This window comes from Uranotaenia lowii, chromosome 2 (genome assembly GCF_029784155.1).
Source record: "Uranotaenia lowii strain MFRU-FL chromosome 2, ASM2978415v1, whole genome shotgun sequence".
NCBI lineage: Eukaryota > Metazoa > Arthropoda > Insecta > Diptera > Culicidae > Uranotaenia > Uranotaenia lowii.
The window spans coordinates 380,788,404-380,806,951 of NC_073692.1; positions in this window are offsets into that span (position 1 = coordinate 380,788,404).

The following is an 18,548-nucleotide window of genomic DNA, read 5'->3' on the forward strand; positions in this document are numbered from 1 at the left end:
ATGACAAAAATGACAAAAATGACAAAAATGACAAAAATGACAAAAATGACAAAAATGACAAAAATGACCAAAATGACAAAAATGACAAAAATGACAAAAATGACAAAAATGACAAAAATGACAAAAATGACAAAAATGACAAAAATGACAAAAATGACAAAAATGACAAAAATGACAAAAATGACAAAAATGACAAAAATGACAAAAATGACAAAAATGACAAAAATGACAAAAATGACAAAAATGACAAAAATGACAAAAATGACAAAAATGACAAAAATGACAAAAATGACAAAAATGACAAAAATGACAAAAATGACAAAAATGACAAAAATGACAAAAATGACAAAAATGACAAAAATGACAAAAATGACAAAAATGACAAAAATGACAAAAATGACAAAAATGACAAAAATGACAAAAATGACAAAAATGACAAACATGACAAAAATGACAAAAATGACAGAAATGACAAAAATGACAAAAATGACAAAAATGACAAAAATGACAAAAATGACAAAAATGACAAAAATGACAAAAATGACAAAAATGACAAAAATGACAAAAATGACAAAAATGACAAAAATGACAAAAATGACAAAAATGACAAAAATGACAAAAATGACAAAAATGACAAAAATGACAAAAATGACAAAAATGACAAAAATGACAAAAATGACAAAAATGATAAAAATGTCAAAAATGACAAAAATGACAAAAATGACAAAAATGACAAAAATGACAAAAATGACAAAAATGAAAAAATGACAAAAATGACAAAAATGACAAAAATGACAAAAATTACAAAAAACTCTCTTTTTACTTAAATTAAATAAAGATAAATTTAAGAAAAAGGACAAAAAATGATAAAATTGACATATTTCTTTATCGTTGTATCGATTTGGATATTTGGATCGTTGTGAATTCTTTATCATTTTTTAAATTGTAAATATCTATAAAGTGTGCTAAGTTTTGACTTTCTTGGTTCATATTTTCAACTGTTATAAGAATTAATTTCAAAAGTTAAATTTTGTCAAGGGATTCAGAACTTCAAAGCGATTGTTTTTCAAGGAGTAAAATCTAGAGCGAAAATATGTATTTTTTTGGGTCGGTTTAATTGTTTGATTTTTGCACTTATTTTAATTGTTTGAACATTTAAGAGAACATTTAAGTATCATGGTTAGCATGGAATTAAAAAAAAATCTGGATTAAAGTTGTCTTTCTTAATTTTGAAAAGATTCCAATTCGAGATACAAGATATTGTTTCGAAGTTCTTATCTTTGGTCCTCATCTTTGGTGCTTTGACGATGCTCTGCAATTTCCGACAGTTGTGGTTCTTCCACTCCCATATTCTGAATTTTAATTTCCGTTCTTTATGTTACAGTTTAACTTAATGAGTCTTGTCGAATTTCGCAAACCGTCCATATTTATATTATGTAGCCTCTCCAAAGGGTGAACTAAAGGAAATCGGGAAAATCTAGATATTAATTTTGATGCCAAAAGATTTAAAAATGCTCAAAATGTAGTTTCAACCCACAGATATTTTTTTCTTTAAATCGACTTAAGAATTTCAGAAATCACGTTAGTTGGGACCTTAGGAAATCAGGAAAATCTTAATTTTAATTTGGACTCCAAATGATTCAGAAATGCATGAAACGTCGAAATCAGTTGTTATCTAAAAAAAATTTGGTCAAAAATTTACTTTCTAGAACTTGAGGAAGTTCATTTTTCTGAAATATAAAACGCCGGATTTCCAAAAATTGGCTAAGTCACAGTCGATTTTGACAATTTTTTCTCGAGATAACATCTGGCCTCGAAGAGATCATATTGCATAAAAATTGAAGTTTCGATTTTCCGGATTTCTTTCGGTCTCCCCCTTACGTTATATTTTAAATTCTTAAGGCGATTTTCTACAACATTTTTTTTTATTCAACTCCAGATTGATTTTTCCGATTCCGGCCCAAAACCGAAACTTCGAGCGCTTTGAGGCACTCCTAAATCAAGTCCGATTGAACGGTAATTTTGCACAGGTCATTTTTTTGGAATGTAATAATGTACGTTAATAGGGTGGCAATGAATGTATGGGAAAAATTCCTGATCGAATTTTGAAATCCGATTGGCAAAAAAAAACTGCAGGGTGCTAAATTTCAGTTCGATCGGACTTGATTTAGGGGTGCCTAAAAGCGCTCAAAGTTTTGAGTTTTTACCTTCGAAAATCGCCTTAGGGGGAACCCAAAGGAAATCGAAAAAATGCCAAATGACTTAGGTATGCATAAAACGTCAAAACCCGTTGTTATCTCGAATTTTTATGTTTTTGTGTAAAAATTATTTTCTAGGACGTTTTTCAGAAAACCGGCCGATTCTATTGAGAGCCTATTTTTTGTATCATCAGAGTTAAAAGTTATGGAAGTACAAAGTCGAAGTGACAGTGCGCGTTCTTCCCGTTTCTATACAATTGTAAACGGTAGGGAAGAATGAGGATACTTGATCCCTGGGGATACTTGATTCCTTAGCTATATCTCGAAACAGGAATGACTTACATGGATCAAATGTTCTAGAAAAATGTGCTAAATGGAGCAAAATATGTATGCTTTAAGCTAAAAAATTTTTAACAAAATAATTTTTTTAGTTATTGAACTTTGTTTGAAAAAAATCACAAAATGCGACTTGAAGATCTTCCTTACATGAAAAAATGATAACAAAAATATATATTCCAATAAATAAATCGTTCGAGTGTAATATGAACTTCATAATGCCATATTTTCAAATCAATGGTAAATTCTCAGCTTTTTTCAGATAAAGTTTTCTAAAATGTTCATTATGGGTTCAATTGATCCCTAGAGTTCAAAAAGGTATTTTGCTTCTAAATAGATCGTGACCATTGCTGATTACAAGGTAACGATTATTTATCTAATAACTGATATTTATACAATAATAGTCTAGGAAGAAGGGCTAAGCAAGTTGATTATCTCTTAAATTCAGATAATAGCGCCTTAAAGTATGCAATGACACTAGGGTTGAGTCATAGTTTTGGAATTTTCTTCTATTGACATTGACAAACATGACCAAAATAGTCAACTGACATTCTTTGTTGAAAGTTTGTTTGATTTTTTCCAAGGACTATAGGGCTCGCGGAATGAACGATCAAGTCTCCTTCAATAATCGATCAAGTCTCCCTTAAATCAAAAAATTGCTATTTTTTTACTTCCACGAAAATGCTTCTAGTTCATCTACGGGTTCATCTATCGTTCCAAGTTTTGAAACATGTAAACTTGAAATTACATGCTGTCAGAAAATGTAAAAGACGACGAGTTGCTAATTTTTTTAAAAAGATATGATAAAAATAAGAAAAGGGGATCAAGTATCCCCATTCTCTCCTACTGATTATTGTATACATACATTTATATTTTTTAAATACATTTAAGAATTTGTTATGTATATGACCCACCAATTATGTCGCCGCTTTTCCGAACCATCCTTCGACGAATACTATGACGAATTCATTTAAAATCACTTCACTGCTTCAAATCTTAATTTTCAAAAACCTTATCAAAATTGTTTTTTCCCGGTTTAGAACCATAGGTTGTTTGGATAACGTGCCGCTATTAAGCCTACCCCTTTTCTGATCATAAAATACAGACCACTTGGCACTTGGCCAAAATCGAACGGTTTTTAGAAACAACATTACCTTTAAGTTTTCGATATAACAGGACCGATATAACCAAATTTATTTAGACAAACACCATAAATACGTTTTTATGTTCTGAAATAGTGACAAACTGCAACAATAAAAACAAATATTTATTTGAAAATTATAAAGTACTCAAAATGACAAAAAGATGAAAAATAAAAAAAGTTTAGAAACAAATTCAAACAAAAGACTGAAAATGAAAAAACCAACAGATGACACTTTATTGAAAGTGTCTTAAACCATACATCGATGTGAAGAAAGTACTAAATTGTGATTTTTTGCAAATCAGGGGCATTTTTAGGAAAATTTATACTTGTCATGACAAACATAGCATTAAAAACAAATTGGTAGTATTTTTTAAGCTTAAAATGTTACAGATAACACGAACTTTCCCCTTAATACGTTGTGTGTTAATTATGTACTAAAATTTCATATGTACTAAATTTCATTCTTGTATTTTGCGAATGAAATTGAGGCCAAGACCTTAAATGAAGTTTGAATTTTGGTTTCTGAAGAGAGGAAAGCTGAATCATCTGAAAAAATATAATGATTTTTTTTTGGAGCAAAACTTTTTCCGTATTCACTGTTTTCGATGTTTGGAAGCCAGATGTTTCGATTAAAATTCGAACCATTCGAGAGTATAGAATGCTAAGCTTATCAAATCATCAGGCTGGATTAGGTCTGGTAGTTCCCTTTGTCAAAGTTCTATAAGGTGTGCCCCACTTTTCATAAGATTGAGAAGCATCTTCCCGGAAAAGCACAAAAATATCGTGCACAAATGGTGTACTATTACAGTTAGTGGAAATGGGACAAGTACGCGTCGGAACGGTCCGATATGCGATTCGAAAGTATGGAGGAAGGAGCTTCGTAGACAAAAAAAATCTGGGCAGAAACCGAGTCCGGTGGACAAAACTTTGGACCGGAAAGTCATGCGTACTTTAGCAAGTAGGAAGACTGCCTTAGTTTGGGATGTGGCCCAAAAAGGGGGATCCTCTCACCGTCCATAGTGCCAAGGTAAGATTGGGGCTAAAGAAATATAAGAAGCAGAAGAAGCCGAAACCAAGTCGAAAACAAGCTGCTTCCGTCAAGCCAAGAGCTCGTAAATGGTCAACTGCTGTATAGAAAATCGATAAGCGTTATCAGCGAGGACGAAACCTATTGCAAGTTTGATTACAAAACGCTTCCGGGTGACCAGCATGATCACCCTAATGTTTTTTCCGGATTTGGAATCAGTTCACTAATAAAAGACACGATGGAAATCCAACACAGTCCAGATTGTACCAGAAGAGATGAATCCGCCAAATTGTCCTTAAGCGAGACCGATTGGAACTATTCGGGCCCTTACCAAATCGTATTTGAGATAACATTTTAATTCTGTAGATCCTTACGAAAATTTCGCAAAAGACTGAAACAAAGTGGTAAAACAAAGATAACAAAGATAAAAAAAAAAACGATCACTGCCCTACGATTGACTGGAATCTGAAAAAAAAAACTATTGAGAAAATAAAAGTGAAAAACAAAATTTGCTCCTAAATGGTGTTTATACGGTTCATTACTGTTCATACTCTTTTAACGTTTCGTCTGTAAATCTAAATCTAAAAGCCTAGATTTCAATTCCGACAAAACCCGAATACAACAGAACACTATTTAAGATAAAGGGTATGAGTGGTTTGGATGTTATCTTCAAAACTCTAAAAAGTTTGTCGTATTTCAAGCACTCCTATCACATACAGTGAGCGAAATAAGAATAGCACCACTATGTGTTTTGCTTGTTAAAATATGAATGTTTGAAAATCACCAAAATTTTCTTCTACAAATTGTTTTGAATTGTTTAACGGATAAATCAAGCATAAGTTTACTTTTTTTGGACGTTGCAATTGGCGTTGAGGACCAAAACTATGAAAAAAGGGTGCGAAATAAGAATAGCACCACTTGTGTTTATCAACAAAAACAAGATTATTTCTAAAAATTTACTGTGTTAAAGTGAATAATAATGCTTCTACGAATTATTTGAATAGTTTACTGCATTTTAAGGAGTTTTCTAGAATTCCAAAGATTTTCAAAGGTTTCAAAATGGTGTTTTAATAGATGCTCTTCTAGAACTAAGGAATTTGATATTTGAGCTGTAATTCTTTACCAAACTACTCACTTTCTTCATTAAAATGACGTGAAATAATAAATCAAACATTTTCGGTTTATTTTAAATCAGAAAAAAACAGGTTGGAATTCATAAACTTAGACTTTTTTCAATAAACTTCACTTTTTCCAGTTTCAAGTCATAGATGGCAGCACTATCTTGTCGTTAAAACCAAATTAAGTCTCAATATTGATTTTTCAGGTTTATTTAGGCCAATATTCATCATTTCGAGGTAGTTTTCCAACACAGTTTTGTTGGAGTTCACGCTGCAGAAATCTTTTCAGGATTTGCAAAAAAAAAACACCAGCACAAGCATGTAACATCGCCAAAATTCCGGCTCATCTAACTTCCGATTCAATTTCAAATCATACCAATAATACTGCTACTTATCTGGTTCATCAAGCTCCATCGGAAAGTACAAAATTATTCTGTTTATTGGTCCAAGAAATTCACTTTTATGGGTCCTTGATGAAATTCTTATTTTTTGATATTGTGATCTTAGAATTTCTAAGGTGGTCACACGGTACCAAGTACTTATTTCTTGACCAAAATCATCCAGCACACCTAAATTAATCCCAGATATTCGAAAATGGGCATCAATTCGGTATAATTGCAATATAGTGCTGCCATCTATGACTTGAAATTAGAGAAATAGCGTTTGACTATTTAAAACATAAGTATTTTTGAATTTGAAGCCTGTTTTTTAATTCAAATTCAGCATCAATTCTATGTTTCGTCAATTTGCATCATACTTATGAATGATAATGAAGAAATAAAGCCGTTTGATAAAGTATTATAGCTCAAGTATCAAATTCCTAAACGCTAGAGGAGCATCTCTTAAAACCCCTTTTTAAAACCTTTGAAAATCTTTGAAATTCTATAAAACTCCTTGAAATACTAGATAACTGTATTTCGTATTACAGATAATTCGTAGATGCATTATTATTCACTTTTACACAGTAAATTTTTAGAAAAAATCTTGTTTTTGTTGAAAAAACACAAGTGGTCCTATTCTTATTTCGCACCCTTTTTCCATAGTTTTGGTCCTCAACGCCAATTGCAACGTCCAAAAAAAGTAAACTTATGCTTGATTTATCTGTTAAACAATTCAAAACAATTCATAGAACAAAGTTTTGGTGTTTTTCAAACATTCATATTTTAACAAGCAAAACACATAGTGGTGCTATTCTTATTTCGCTCACTGTATAAATAGATTACAATTCTGAAACGGATAGAGCCAATTGCACCCATCTCATTGTTTGTACACAATAAAGAACACTTGTCAATAAAATCAAATAAAAATAAACGGAACGCTTCACCAGCAGAAGATACCTGGAGGCATCTCGGTACTACAACGCCGGACGAGATAAGTTTGAAATTGCAACCATTCAAGAACCAGTGTACAAATGGGACACTTTTGTGCGCCCATTCATATTTGCGAAATGAATGAAAGAATGAATGAATGAATGAATTCACTGGATGAAATAGACGATATCACGTGCATTGCCATACTAGGTTCGATCAAACGTCAGACAAATGATATTTATAAATCATCGATACCATCTATCAATTGAATGGGGTTTTTTTTTAAATAATTCAAATGGTACATGGATCGTTAAATTTCTATTGCATTTTTTTCATAACTAAGTTACATCACATATTTATTAGTGAAAGATTCAAAATTCAAATTCGCCATGGATTGTTCTTACATTCGATAACATAAGAAGCAAACACTGTCAAATCTGGCTACGCTACCATAAAAGTATTGCATTGCTACTGGTTCGAATCGAATGCCGAGTGCGTTCATTCATATTTTTGGTTTCATTCGGTTTTTAGCCCATCGATGGGCTCGTCTCTGCGATAAGATAAAATTTGTCCTTATCGGTGGCACACTTGAGGCAAGAAATGTCTACGTAAAACAGGATGCATTTAGCACGTAGACCACGTTGAAGTATTGGGGTTGACGAAAAAAAAATATCTACAATACTTATACGATCGAAAATGTTCGATTATATAATCATATGAAAATTTAGTAATGTGATATAATGATAAAATGATAAAAGGATTCTCCTAAAAACACACTATTGAGTGGTTATAACAGTTTAATGAAGAAATAAAAATTCACCGGATTTTTGAGCAATCAAGCAATTGATTCATCATAGACGTAAGTTCATAATCAGACAAACCAAAAGGCTATCATAAGATACAGGTTATGATCATTCTCAGAATTCCAGAAGGAGGAAATGCTATCTGTTGATACTTACAGTTTCGGCAGAGGAAATCTGCCGCTCCGTCGGCGAAACCAAAACAGTTTGTTTTGGTTCCGCATGCTTTGAGTCAATTCGCAATTGAAACAATAGCGGTGATGATTGAAGATGACAGCTGATGATGGTAAACACGGTATAAATGTTTACATCATCACACGGTCAAGCGAGACAACACAAATTGGGTTCGTGGTAACACAACAGTGTTGCCAGATATTCTGGGTAAGAATATCAAAGTACTCATTGAGAAATGAGTACTTTCCCGGTTAGGGAATATAAGATGTGGAAGTGACAATTAGCTATCGCTAATTAATATAGTTGTAATGTAGTGACCTCATAGACGAAACATGAATAAAGATAACTCTATTCCACCACTGAAACCTGCGTTTTCAACAGGTTATGGGCCCAGATACGTCTGGATTGGAAATTTTCGAGTTAGTTAGAGAGGGGTACTCTCAAGTATTTAACTTGCGGTTAGCAAGTGGAGCAGCCAGCAGCCAGAAGACCACCAAGAAGAGGGCCACCAGCCAGAAGGACCAGCCTGCGCCGAGACGACCCAGCCCAGAGGGACCAGCCGGAAAAACTACCAGGCAGCGAGATGTCCCAGGCCAGCCAGGAGGAGCCGCCAGCGGTCGAGCCCGGGAAGGTTCGCGGATCGAGAGGGTTACTCTCGATGCCGTCACGAGCCACGCTGCGGTTAGCATGCGTGAGCTCACGTCCGACGGCCGGGAGGAGTCTCTGGATCCGCAACCGGGCAGCGCGAAAGTCCGAAGGTCCACCTGGAGGAACACCCTGGAGGAGTTGGTTGGAGCTGCTAGCCGAGAGGGTTACTCTCGTGCTCTGGCTTTGCACTGCTGTTAGCATGCTCGAGCACAGCTGGAAGCAATTTCTGGACTCCTGGAGGAGGTGGTTTGGGCTATGGTTAGTTGCCAGCGACTTTAACCACCCCATGCTGCTGAATCTTAAGGCTTCTCGAAATCATCGAGAAGCGGCGTTGATGGCCAAGAGAGGTTGTTCTTCTGGGGTTACCAGAAAACAGCCTGCTAGAAGGTCCCACCGCTCGCAAGCTGAGGTTATCAGCCACCAGAATCAACGTAAAGTTCGATTTGTCATAGATTCTGGTGCCACTCAACACATGGTGCGAGATCAGAGCCTGTTGGTTGATGTCAAGACTCTGGAAGAGCCATATGTCATCAACACAGCTAAGACTGGCGAGTGTTTGAGAGCCAAGCGAACAGGAACAATGCATCTGAGCAGTGTAATTGGAAAGTCCATTGTTCCAATTATACTGTACAATGTACTTGTGATTCCAGAACTCGACGAAAACCTACTTTCGGTCAGAAAGTGCACCGAGAACGGGAAAAGGGTTACTTTTCTCGGAAAGCAAGTCCAGTTTGAGTATTCAGGGGAGGTTTTCGCCCAAGGAAAACTCCTGAATGACTTATACTGCTTGGATTTGTTTTGGAGCCCTAAAACCAGGCGGAAAGCCCTGCTTGGAAGTCAGCCAGCAGTCGAACAATGGCATATGCGACTCGGACATCTTGGCGTTGGAGCGTTGCAGCGAATGGTCCGTGACAATATGGTAGAGGGTATCTGCCATATTCCAGCCAAGGTGGAGAAACAAGCTGTCTGCGAAAGCTGTATGGCAGGTAGACAAGCAGCCAACAGATTTCAAACCGTCGAGCTGCCTAGGTCGGGTAGACCATTAGAGCTTGTGCACTCGGATGTGTGTGGGTATATGGAGGTGCCGACGTTTGACGGATTCCGTTATTTCGTCACGTTCATTGACGACTACACCCACTTCATGACCGTCTATCTGCTCAAGCACAAGAGCGAGGTGTTCGAGCGCTTCAAGCAGTTCGAGGCTATGGCAACTGCACACTTCGGTCAGAAGCTGTGCAAGCTGCGATGCGACAACGGGCGTGAATACGTTAGTAACGAGTTTCAAAGACATTGTTCTGAGAAAGGAGTTCAGATGATATTCACGGTCCCGTATACTCCGCAGCAGAACGGAGTCAGCGAGCGAGCGAATCGTACACTGATGGAGAAGGCCAGAGCGATGATCCATGGTAGCGGATTGTCGAAGACGATGTGGGGCGAAGCTGTTTTGTGCGCTGCGTACCTCACAAACAGATCACCAACAAGAGGTCTTGTGGTCAACAAGACTCCTTTCGAGATGTGGTACGGTCGGAGGCCAAACCTGAGCAACCTGCGCATTTTCGGTTGTCCAGCGTACGCACAGGTTCCCAAGGAAAAGCGGCAGAAGCTTGATCCGAAATCGAAACGTCTGGTATTCGTGGGTTACGCGAATAACGGATATCGGCTTTGGAATGGTTCGAGCCGATCCATCGAGATTCACCGGAACGTGGTCTTCGACGAAATCACCGTTTTGGAGCCAGTGCGTGGCGGTGCTGCGCCAGAAAAGGACATTGAGAAGCCTGTCGAAGAACCACCAGAGACCATCACATTTGAGCGGTTAGCTGATGTGTATGAGCCTCAACAACAGCCTACATCCGAGCAGCCCATCGAAGTGCGTGCACCTGAAAACACATTCGAGCGGTCAGCCGATGTGCCAACAACAGAAAACACATCTGAGCGGTTAGCCGATGTGCCTGCTGATCCCGATCACACTGTGGTTAACAGTGTGGTTGTTGACGATCACGGCGAGAGCGACTACGAGAGCAGCAAGGAATTTCCGGACGATGACGATGATGACCAAGATTCCGTCACCCCTGAACCGGCCCTGAGACGAAGCCAGCGAACAAGAGGAACTACACAGCGCTACGTGGCTAACGTAGCCGCTGTTGTTGATGAGGAGCTACCTCAGAACATCACTGAGCTGAAGCGCCGGGACGATTGGGATTCCTGGAAGGTCGCCATCGACGAGGAGATGACAGCCCTGAAGGAGAACAAGACTTGGGAAGCCGTTAGTTTGCCCCCGGGTCATAGGAAACCTATCCTGTCCAAGTGGGTGTTTACCGTGAAGGACGATGGTCGCTACAAGGCTCGATTGGTCGCGAAAGGGTGTTCCCAAAGACCAGGATTGGACTACTGGGAAACCTATGCACCGGTAGCCAAGATGGAGAGCGTTCGGACCGTCTTGGCGTTGGCGAACGAATACGACATGGTCGTTCATCAAATGGACGTCAAAACTGCATTCCTTAATGGAAATTTAGAAGAGGTTATCTTCATGCAGTTGCCAAACGATGACGTGGGAAAATCGAAGGTCGTTCGATTGCAGAAAAGCCTGTACGGCTTGAAGCAAGCGGGTCGTGCTTGGAACCAGCGATTCGACGACGAGATAAGAAAGCTTGGTTTCTATCCGTTGAAGAGTGACTGCTGCGTTTACCGATCCTGCAAGCGAGGACTCACCCTCATCCTGTACGTGGATGACATCCTGATTGCCGGAAAAGACGTTTCAGAGGTTATCTGGATCAAGACCGAGCTTGGAAGGCTATTCCAGATGAAGGATCTCCTGGAAGTCAAGACTTTCTTGGGAATGACCATCAAGCGAGACTTTCCGAATAGCGTAATCGAGATATCGCAATCAGGATACGTCGAGAAGGTTCTGCAACGATTCGGTATGGCCGATTGTAAACCCGTAAGCACACCGCTTGACACAAACGTTCGCTGGACGAAGCTGAACGATGGTGAGGTTATCACCGAACAACCGTTCAAAGAATTGATCGGTTGTCTACAATATCTGGCGACATCTTCGAGACCAGATATCTGTGCTGCGGTTAGCGCACTGAGCAAGTACCAGGCCAGCCCGGCGGATAGGCACTGGCAAGGCCTGAAGCGTATTCTGCGGTACCTTCGAGGTACGACCGATACGGCGTTGGTATTCCGCAGAAACGCGAAATCGGAACCACTCATCGGATATGCTGATGCAGATTTTGCCAACGACTCCGATGATCGAAGATCTGTATCAGGCTACGCTTACATGATCTTCGGAAATCTTATTTCGTGGTCAACGAAACGTCAGCAGACGGTCAGTCTGTCATCGACCGAAGCTGAGATAGGAGCTCTTTGCCATGCGGTCAAGGAAGGTTTGTGGTTAACAAACTTCCTTGGTGAATTGGGTGTGGTTAGCACTCCTTTCAAGTTAATGGAGGACAACATCCCTTGCATCCAGTATCTGGAAGAGGCGCGGACTCATCAGCGGATGAAGCATCTGGACGTGAAGTATGCTTTCATCAGAGACATCATAAGAAGCGGTCAGCTATCTTTGCGACACATCTCTACTGAGGATCAGCCAGCTGATGCGTTCACGAAGGCGTTACCAAGGGCGAGGCACGCGAAGCTGTTCAGCATACTCAATCTGCGAATTGAGGGGAGGTGTTGATACTTACAGTTTCGGCAGAGGAAATCTGCCGCTCCGTCGGCGAAACCAAAACAGTTTGTTTTGGTTCCGCATGCTTTGAGTCAATTCGCAATTGAAACAATAGCGGTGATGATTGAAGATGACAGCTGATGATGGTAAACACGGTATAAATGTTTACATCATCACACGGTCAAGCGAGACAACACAAATTGGGTTCGTGGTAACACAACAGTGTTGCCAGATATTCTGGGTAAGAATATCAAAGTACTCATTGAGAAATGAGTACTTTCCCGGTTAGGGAATATAAGATGTGGAAGTGACAATTAGCTATCGCTAATTAATATAGTTGTAATGTAGTGACCTCATAGACGAAACATGAATAAAGATAACTCTATTCCACCACTGAAACCTGCGTTTTCAACACTATCATAAAGCCTAAAACAAGAGGTTTATTACCTGAACCATTTCCCGGCTAAGATAACGGACCGAAGTGTTCAATCGAGAAGAGAAAAATTTAGCACGACTCTTATCAAAAGTTTCCTCGGGGAGAAGTCGACGCATCACGGATAACAGACCGTGCGTCAAATCTGGCCATGAGTTTTCAATAGAACGTTAGTTCTTCAAAAGTCGCCTGTATCGAGCTCAAAAATAATTGTTGTATACGATCCTATGAAAATTTTATACCATTTTTTGCTATTTATAGTCGCAAATTTCAAGCTCGGTTTTGAATCAGTATTGTTTAATAGCACACAATCGATTAGGAACCGAAAATTTCACTGCCGTATAAATAGAAAAAAATTCTTATCAATTGGCCATTAGAAGTTGAGGATTGATCCAAGCTAGACAGCTGAAGAGAACCTTGATGAAGTGCTTAGAAAAGTGAAAAATTTGTGCATTTTGCCTGTTTAGGGAAGTTGCAAAGATCTGCTAGGACTCGTAAAAGAAGAGGGGCATTAAGGCAAGTTTACAAGATGCTGAGTTCTGAATTTTGAAGTCTGAATACTGAACTCTGGAGTCTGAATTCAGAATTCTAAAATCTAAACTCTTTGTTTTGACATTTGAATGTTAAATTGAGAATCCAGCATTCTGGATTTTGAGTTCTGAAATCTGAAATCTGAAATCTGAATTCTGAATTCTGAATTTTGAATTCTGAATTCTGAATTCTGAATTCTGAATTCTGAATTCTGAATTCTGAATTCTGAATTCTGAATTCTGAATTCAGAATTCTGAATTCTGAATTCTGAATTCTGAATTCTGAATTCTGAATTCTGAATTCTGAATTCTGGATTCTGGATTCTGGATTCTGAATTCTGGATTCTGAATTCTGAATTCAGAATTCAGAATTCAGAATTCAGAATTCAGAATTCAGAATTCAGAATTCAGAATTCAAAATTCAAAATTCAAAATTCAGAATTCTGAATTCTGAATTCTGAATTCTGAATTCTGAATTCTGAATTCTGAATTCTGAATTCTGAATTCTGAATTCTGAATTCTGAATTCTGAATCCTGAATTCTGAATTCTTAATTCTGAATTCTGAATTCTAAAATCTGAATTCAGAATTCAGAATTCAGAATTCAGAATTCAGAATTCAGAATTCAGAATTCAGAATTCAGAATTCAGAATTCAGAATTCAGAATTCAGAATTCAGAATTCAGAATTCAGAATTCAGAATTCAGAATTCAGAATTCAGAATTCAGAATTCAGAATTCAGAATTCAGAATTCAGAATTCAGAATTCAGAATTCAGAATTCAGAATTCAGAATTCAGAATTCAGAATTCAGAATTCAGAATTCAGAATTCAGAATTCAGAATTCAGAATTCAGAATTCAGAATTCAGAATTCAGAATTCAGAATTCAGAATTCAGAATTCAGAATTCAGAATTCAGAATTCAGAATTCAGAATTCTGAATTCAGAATTCAGAATTCAGAATTCTGAATTCGAAATTCTGATTCTGAACTTTACAACCAGAATGCAGAAATAAAAAATAAAATATAGAATCAGGACTATGAATTCATGATTAAAATTTTTCGGAGATTGTTCAACGTTATTGGATTATCCAGTTTGTCATGATCGATTGAAAAGATACCCATTATTGTTGATGCTTTCTCAGTTCCACTGTCAAATAATGTCGTCACTGATACAATATATTCTTATTCTAAAAATCCCCCCATCCATGAGTCGATGAGTTGGATCAATAGTGCAATCGTTATGTGCGTCACAATCGAGAGAGTCACCCTGTTGAGATGCTGAATTCGTGTTGATCTTAATCGAAAAATCACTTAACCTTCAAAGGATTGTTTGGTTTGTTCGAAAGATATTGTCATAACAAACACCCAACAAAAACTTTTCTATAGCAAGATTTATTAATTTTTTTCGTTTCGAAGATGAATTGTTATCGTCAATTGAGAGGTTCGAATTTTTAATTAATTTTTGCAAATGGGATTCTGTTAAGCATTGTTATTTCAAAAACCTTTGACGGCAAAATTTGAATTGATTATTCAAGAAAGGACCATTGTATAAGTAACTTTGTTAAGTTTGACTGGTTTTGATTTGTAATTATTAGTTTTCTCACCACAAACTTAAATTATTACACCTTCTCGTTTAATAAGTAAGGAGGTATGTGATTCGTTGTTTTTTTGTCTGTCTGTCTGTCTGTCCGCAGATATATATTTTTTCTCCTCCCAAATGGCAATCGCTAGAGTAAACAGCAGCCGGTTTGAGCTTCGCTCGCACACACCTACCCATCCTAGGATTAAGAAACGAGTTTTGTTTTGACGTTTTCTGACTGGGCGAGATTGTGACTTAACTCGCCAACCACTCAGATGCTTTAGGTATCGGTCCGGCATTTAGCTAGGTACCTATAAAACTTTTGCGATTCATTATTATTTGGCGAGCATACAACGATGAATTGAGTATTTTAGCAGTGAACAAACCCCGTTAAAGTGTATTTGGGTTGCTTCACTTCAGAATCTTCTTCAGAGCTTTGATGTTCTACAAAATTACAAAAGTGGAGGCGATATATCTATAAAGACAAGATTCCAACGATTTGATTTCCTCACAAAAAGCAAAATAAACAATTATAAGAAATTTGAGTAAAAAAAATCACCGACCGAGAACTGAACTCCAGTCTCCGAGTTCGCTGTCCAACACCTTTCCACAATTCCAACTCATCAGTTGATATGTGCCACGCTATAGCTCTGTAGGTGAAATTTTTACGAGCCGGTAAAGGGAAGAAAGGCAGAGGCAAGTTAGAGTGACAATTGATGGACCGCCAATTGATCGTAAATCAGTTCACTTTAGATAACTCAAATCGTTTACGAACTGACCCAGCTGCTATCAGATTCACCTTTTTTGGGCAAAGCTTATCGGAAATGAACAATAGAAAATCACTCAATACCAACGTGTTTACGATGATTATTGAAAATGTCTTCATATTCGATTTGGTTTATCATTTCTGTTACGAGCTCATGTGAGCTGGGCCAATTGCAGCAACACAGATTGCTCTCTTTTTCATTTTCAAAGTCTTCGTACTGGATTCAAAATTTGAAGAATCAAACACATAGGCCCTACAAAGAAATCGTTGGGATTTTATGGTACATCCGTGTTCATCCAAAACTCAGCCAAACTTTGCCAAAAAAGTGACTAAATCCGTGCAAAATCCGGGCATTTTTCAATGAACACGGCAGTACGGTAGTTAAAATTTCATAATCGAATTTCTTACACTGAACCTATACGTTTATTTGGTTGATTGGATCATGACCGTAGGAACGGAGAGGAGGGGGGGGGGGGAGTGTTTGAACCCCCTCCATGGAAGTCCAGGGAATGCAAACGAGGTATTCTTCTCTACACTCAAAATTTTAAATTCTTCATCAAATTTTGAAAATCGAGTCAAGAGTAACAATCTTGACTCAGATCTGATACTAAAATCTCGAAAACTAATCCCAGGTTCAGAGTTCTGCTATGGTTTTTTTCAAAATTTTCTCACTTTTTGATTAAAATTCATAGCTTACATAACCTAAGGGTTCGGCGCATATAGATGAGATAAACATTGAAATTCAGTACTGAGTATCAAATTTTAAACGAAATAAAACTCATTTTAGAAGTTCTGTTTCCTTATTATCAAAATCAATATAAAAAAATTTATTTTGATTATGATAAAGATATTAGAAACCATCTTGAGTTTTTGTTTTACATTCAGATTCGAAGTTCTAAAACTTATTCTAATGCGGAATACAAACATAACAAAATTTCAAAATGGCGATCCAGGATTAGAACTCATCAGATTCATCATTGGAAATTCAAAGTTTAACTCATTTTGGCATATCGGATAAAAATAAATAATTTTAAAAAAATAATTCAGAAAACCCAGAACATCAGAATAACAGTAAGAGATTCCTGATTGAGAGTTCTGAATCTAATTTCAATTCTTGTCTCATATTTTAAATTCCGATCTGAAATCTAAAATCTAGAAATTATTTTATGTACATTTCATTGAAACTTGGGGAATTAAATTCTAAATTCAGGTTCAGAATTCAAATTTAGAACTGATATTCGAAAATCAGATTCAGATTCAGCTCGTAAATAAGATCAACATAAAATAATCAAGATAACTATTTCGTTGAAAACTTCAAATTGCATGAAATCTCAGACTTTTAGTTTTGACTTTAAGGAATTAAATTTCAAGATTTAAAATATTTAATCAAATACAGTTTTTATACACAATTCAGTTAAAAATCACTGTAAAATGTTGAAATGTAAAGTAGAAATTGTGTTTATTTTGCAAATTTTGTTTAGTGGGAAAAACTGGTTTTAATTTTTTTCATCTTACACAGGATTTAAAATTATAGAAATGGTTTTTGATTTTTTAATGAAAATATTTGCGGATAAAGAAAAATGTTATCTTACCGTAGAAAAATGACAAGGAGTTTCGTATTTTTATTTTGAATTTAAAATATCGATCGAGTTTGCAAGAATCAGATTTAAACCTCGAAACTTTAATTTATTACTTTTACTTTTACTTTTTTTTTGATTGGTGATTTTAATCTTCAAGTTTAATCGACATAGTTTATTCGATTCGAGTATTGAATTAGTTTTATTAGCAATAGAAAAGTAAAGTTAAGTAAATTGTGAAGTTACAACTACCGATGAAAGTTACTATCCTATCAGGGCCGGATTAAACCATCGGGGGGCCCGGGGCAACTTTTCTCGGGGGGCCCCTATGATTCGTTTTTTTTTTCAAATGCTATCCCAGAGAATACAAAACATTTTAGATGTGTAAAAGAACTGGAGATGAGTTCAATATACTCTCTTTCGTTTTAGAAATTTGTTTCTGGTATCTTTAAATAAAAATTGTTAATTTACCAAGTACGAACATTGCGGAAGAGTTTAGAAATTTCTCAAAAATGAAAGCTCTGATTGGAGCTTCCAAATGCAAAATTTTATTCTCATTTTTTTTATACTCTTATCACCAACTAGAATTCTCTGATTTAGAATAATGACCGGATAGATATTTTAAATGTTTTTCGTTTCATCATTGATCGTCGAGGAATTTTCACCTTTTGACAAATGGAAAGTATTATGAAGATTTGAAACATAGAACACAAAATTTAAAAAAAATAAACAAAATAATTAAAATGAAACTCTTTAGAGATATAGATATAAGTGTCTCATATCTAAATCATAATTTCAAATCAAATTTGAGCAGAAATTGCACCAAACGTGTATTTCAAAAAAAAAAAAAATGTTATCAAACTGTTATTCTAAATGTGACAAAAGTTTCATTCGATGCCTCCAAAGCCAAAAGGTTAGAAGTGAAAAAAAAACCGTTTGAAAAATGTATCAGAATAGAGATTAAATGTTTAAAATACAGAATCAGTTCTCATTGAAAAAATCAGATAAGAAATCCAAATGAGTTAAGAACCTTAAACAAAGATTCTTAGTTCTCAAAATTTAGAAAAAAACATGAAACTGAACCCCAATAACTGAAGAAACAACACAAGACTTGAATCTGGAAAAATATCAGATGGAAAAAACATAGAAATATTCTTGTTAAAAGAATCACTCAATGATATTAGCAACTCAAGTATGAGATCGTTTTAATGATAATTTGAGAATGATCATTTAAAAATTA